Here is a 5,000-nt window from a genome sequence, read left to right as displayed (position 1 = left end):
CCTCATCTGCAATTTAAACTTTGTACAACACTTCGCTCTTTGGGTTCCCGCACTTTCACTGAAAGGTGGGGGTGTGTCTAAGATGGTTCAGATCGGCTGCCATGCAGTGTAGCCGTTTGCGGTTGACTGGAGGCTCGTGTCCTTTGCTTTGATGTTTTTCTCAATATTGGTTTACAAGGTTCAGAGAGCGTTACACTGAACATTTAAAGGTCCCAGGTTCGATCCTGGGTTTACTCAGAGTGGAGCCGTGAATGCTTTCGGACACCATTCTGATGCTTGCTGGTTAGTTGCTTTTCGCAGAGCCTCCTTGAATGTTTTCTACACTTCAAACAGATGTGCAGACACTGTTGGTTCCATGGTGTAATGGTTAGCACTCTGGACTCTGAATCCAGTGATCTGAGTTCAACTCTTGGTGGAACCTTGGGGTCTGTCTGGCTGTGCTTGGCAAGGAGGAGCTTTGGGGTATGTCACAACTTTCTCTGTGGCAGTGTGTCTTAAAATGTATTGCTACAGTGGCCTCCTTCAACCATGGCCTCCAAACAATCTAGAACTCATATAAAACTGAGCTGGAACTAAATTGAGAAGACCGCTGTCATCTGACCCTCTGTGGAGAAGCAGTACAGACCTCAGACAGCTTCTCATCAGCAAGATTTGCGTGGCAGTGCCACAATGTAGACTTCTGCTGTTAAATTCAGCTCTTGTGCTTTGTCGTTGGTATTTTAATCAACATTACTCTACAAAGGTAGGCCAAGCTAGAGCTGGTAGGTAAAAATTGAGTTTCTCAGAAATCTGGTCAGTGCATCTGGTCAGAGCTCTATTTCTGCCCTTGTCAGCTAAGAGGCAGGATGTTGGAGCGACCGTAGCATCGAACAGAGTGAATTACATGGCAAAGTGGCCTCCACTGAGCAGCAACTTGTAGCTCATTGGTCTAGGGGTATGATTCTCGCTTCGGGTGCGAGAGGTCCTGGGTTCAAATCCTGGACGAGCCCTCTTCTGTCTTTGCAGCATCTTTTCTTGAGCAGTTTCAGTCCATTCTGCCATCCCGGGTCAATCATAGGCCACTGTCAATTAAGACTAAAGCTGCGTCTGCATGTTTTCATGCCCACTTCTGTCTGCTCTTCTTAGTTCTTAATCTGCAGTTTAAACTTTGACTTTTCATTTTTCCAAAAATTGGTTTAGGAATGCAGCCCAAGCAGTGGAGATATGGCAAAAAATAGATGCTTGGATCGCTTTACGGCCCTGTGAGCCTTCATCTTGTGTTTGCTAGATGCAGGAGCATCTGAGGGCTTGTTGGTGTTGGGGTGTGTTTTTTTTTTCTTTTATTGCTGTATGGGAGCAAGTGGTCCCCAGTTCAAATCCCAGATGAGCCCGCTTTGCAGCTCCTTGTTTTGAGTAGTGTCTGTGTACATGGTGGCTTGTTGGTCTAGGGGTATGATTCTCGCTTCGGGTGTGAGAGGTCCTGGGTTCAAATCCTGGACGAGCCCACATTGAGCATATTGCTGAGAAGTATCAGTCAATTCTGCCTTCTGTCGGTCAATAGTACTCCTGCATGTTTTCGTGCTGATTTCTCCCTGTTCGTAGTTCCTCATCTGCAATTTAAACTTTGTACAACACTTCGCTCTTTGGGTTCCCGCACTTTCACTGAAAGGTGGGGGTGTGTCTAAGATGGTTCAGATCGGCTGCCATGCAGTGCCGTTTGCGGTTGACTGGAGGCTCGTGTCCTTTGCTTTGATGTTTTTCTCAATATTGGTTTACAAGGTTCAGAGAGCGTTACACTGAACATTTAAAGGTCCCAGGTTCGATCCTGGGTTTACTCAGAGTGGAGCCGTGAATGCTTTTGGACACCATTCTGATGCTTGCTGGTTAGTTGCTTTTCGCAGATGCTCCTTGAATGTTTTCTACACTTCAAACAGATGTGCAGACACTGTTGGTTCCATGGTGTAATGGTTAGCACTCTGGACTCTGAATCCAGTGATCCGAGTTCAACTCTTGGTGGAACCATGGGGTCTGTCTGGCTGTGCTTGGCAAGGAGGAGCTTTGGGGTATGTCACAACTTTCTCTGTGGCAGTGTGTCTTAAAATGTATTGCTACAGTGGCCTCCTTTAACCATGGCCTCCAAACAATCTAGAACTCACATAAAACTGAGCTGGAACTAAATTGAGAAGACCGCTGTCACCTGACCCTCTGTGGAGAAGCAGTACAGACCTCAGACAGCTTCTCATCAGCAAGATTTGCGTGGCAGTGCCACAATGTAGACTTCTGCTGTTAAATTCAGCTCTTGTGTTTTGTAGTTGATATTTTAATCAACATTATTCTACAAAGGTAGGCCAAGCTAGAGCTGGTAGGTAAAAATTGAGTTGCTCAGAAATCTGGTCAGTGCATCTGGTCAGAGCTCTATTTCTGCCCTTGTCAGCTAAGAGGCAGGATATTGGAGCGACCGTAGCATCGAACAGACTGAAATACATGGCAAAGTGGCCTCCACTGAGCAGCAACTTGTGGCTCGTTGGTCTAGGGGTATGATTCTCGCTTAGGGTGCGAGAGGTCCTGGGTTCAAATCCCGGACGAGCCCTCTTCTGTCTTTGCAGCATCTTTTCTTGAACAGTTTCAGTCCATTCTGCCATCCCGGGTCAAACATACGCCACTGTCAATTAAGACTAAAGCTGCGTCTGCATGTTTTCATGCCCACTTCTCTCTGCTCTTCTAAGTTCTTAATCTGCAGTTTAAACTTTGACTTGACATTTTTCCAAAAATTGGTTTAGGAATGCAGCCCAAGCAGTGGAGATATGGCAAAAAATAGATTCTTGGATCGCTTTACGGCCCTGTGAGCCTTCATCTTGCGTTTGCTAGATGCAGGAGCATCTGAGGGCTTGTTGGTGTTGGGGTGTGTTTTTTTTTCTTTTATTGCTGTATGGGAGCAAGTGGGCCCCAGTTCAAATCACAGATGAGCCCGCTTTGCAGCTCCTTGTTTTGAGTAGTGTCTGTGTACATGGTGGCTTGTTGGTCTAGGGGTATGATTCTCGCTTCAGGTGTGAGAGGTCCCGGGTTCAAATCCTGGACGAGCCCACATTGAGCATATTGCTGAGAAGTATCAGTCAATTCTGCCTTCTTTCAGTCATTAGTACTCCTGCATGTTTTCGTGCTGATTTCTACCTGTTCGTAGTTCCTCATCTGCAATTTAAACTTTGTACAACACTTCGCTCTTTGGGTTCCCGCACTTTCACTGAAAGGTGGGGGTGTGTCTAAGATGGTTCAGATCGGCTGCCATGCAGGGTAGCCGTTTGCGGTTGACTGGAGGCTCGTGTCCTTTGCTTTGATGTTTTTCTCAATATTGGTTTACAAGGTTCAGAGAGCGTTACACTGAACATTTAAAGGTCCCAGGTTCGATCCTGGGTTTACTCAGAGTGGAGCCGTGAATGCTTTTGGACACCATTCTGATGCTTGCTGGTTAGTTGCTTTTCGCAGATGCTCCTTGAATGTTTTCTACACTTCAAACAGATGTGCAGACACTGTTGGTTCCATGGTGTAATGGTTAGCACTCTGGACTCTGAATCCAGTGATCCGAGTTCAACTCTTGGTGGAACCTTGGGGTTTGTCTGGCTGTGCTTGGCAAGGAGGAGCTTTGGGGTATGTCACAACTTTCTCTGTGGCAGTGTGTCTTAAAATGTATTGCTACAGTGGCCTCCTTTAACCATGGCCTCCAAACAATCTAGAACTCACATAAAACTGAGCTGGAACTAAATTGAGAAGACCGCTGTCACCTGACCCTCTGTGGAGAAGCAGTACAGACCTCAGACAGCTTCTCATCAGCAAGATTTGCGTGGCAGTGCCACAATGTAGACTTCTGCTGTTAAATTCAGCTCTTGTGTTTTGTCGTTGATATTTTAATCAACATTATTCTACAAAGGTAGGCCAAGCTAGAGCTGGTAGGTAAAAATTGAGTTGCTCAGAAATCTGGTCAGTGCATCTGGTCAGAGCTCTATTTTTGCCCTTGTCAGCTAAGAGGCAGGATATTGGAGCGACCGTAGCATCGAACAGAGTGAAATACATGGCAAAGTGGCCTCCACTGAGCAGCAACTTGTGGCTCGTTGGTCTAGGGGTATGATTCTCGCTTAGGGTGCGAGAGGTCCTGGGTTCAAATCCCGGACGAGCCCTCTTCTGTCTTTGCAGCATCTTTTCTTGAACAGTTTCAGTCCATTCTGCCATCCCGGGTCAAACATACGCCACTGTCAATTAAGACTAAAGCTGCGTCTGCATGTTTTCATGCCCACTTCTCTCTGCTCTTCTAAGTTCTTAATCTGCAGTTTAAACTTTGACTTGACATTTTTCCAAAAATTGGTTTAGGAATGCAGCCCAAGCAGTGGAGATATGGCAAAAAATAGATCCTTGGATCGCTTCACAGCCCTGTGAGCCTTCATCTTGCGTTCGCTAGTTGCAGGAGCATCTGAGGGCTTGTTGGTGTTGGGGTGTGTTTTTTTTAATTTTATTGCTGTATGGGAGCAAGTGGAGCCAAGTTCAAATCCCAGATGAGCCCGCTTTGCAGCTCCTTGTTTTGAGTAGTGTCTGTGTACATGGTGGCTTGTTGGTCTAGGGGTATGATTCTCGCTTCGGGTGTGAGAGGTCCTGGGTTCAAATCCTGGACGAGCCCACATTGAGCATATTGCTGAGAAGTATCAGTCAATTCTGCCTTCTTTCGGTGAATAGTACTCCTGCATGTTTTCGTGCTGATTTCTCCCTGTTCGTAGTTCCTCATCTGCAATTTAAACTTTGTACAACCCTTCGCTCTTTGGGTTCCCGCACTTTCACTGAAAGGTGGGGGTGTGTCTAAGATGGTTCAGATCGGCTGCCATGCAGGGTAGCCGTTTGCGGTTGACTGGAGGCTCGTGTCCTTTGCTTTGATGTTTTTCTCAATATTTATTTACAAGATTTCAGAGAGCGTTACACTAAACATTTAAAGGTCCCAGGTTCGATCCTGTGTTTACTCAGAGTGGAGCCGTGAATGC

General features: G+C 46.3%; 3 non-coding genes across 3 annotated transcripts; all 3 read left to right on the top strand.

Annotated features, from left to right (window-relative positions):
• Window positions 1-1,929: 1,929 nt before the first annotated feature.
• Window positions 1,930-2,001, top strand: trnaq-cug (transfer RNA glutamine (anticodon CUG)). Its single transcript has one exon. It is a non-coding gene; the product is annotated as a tRNA-Gln (tRNA).
• Window positions 2,002-2,497: 496 nt separating this feature from the next.
• On the top strand, window positions 2,498-2,569 carry trnap-agg (transfer RNA proline (anticodon AGG)). The gene has a single exon. It is a non-coding gene; the product is annotated as a tRNA-Pro (tRNA).
• A 1,510-nt stretch (window positions 2,570-4,079) lies between these two features.
• On the top strand, window positions 4,080-4,151 carry trnap-agg (transfer RNA proline (anticodon AGG)). The gene has a single exon. It is a non-coding gene; the product is annotated as a tRNA-Pro (tRNA).
• The last annotated feature ends 849 nt before the right edge of the window (window positions 4,152-5,000 follow it).

Source organism: Carassius carassius, chromosome 1, assembly GCF_963082965.1.
Source record: "Carassius carassius chromosome 1, fCarCar2.1, whole genome shotgun sequence".
Classification (NCBI taxonomy): Eukaryota; Metazoa; Chordata; class Actinopteri; order Cypriniformes; family Cyprinidae; genus Carassius; species Carassius carassius.
This window is presented reverse-complemented; position numbering and strand designations above follow the sequence as displayed.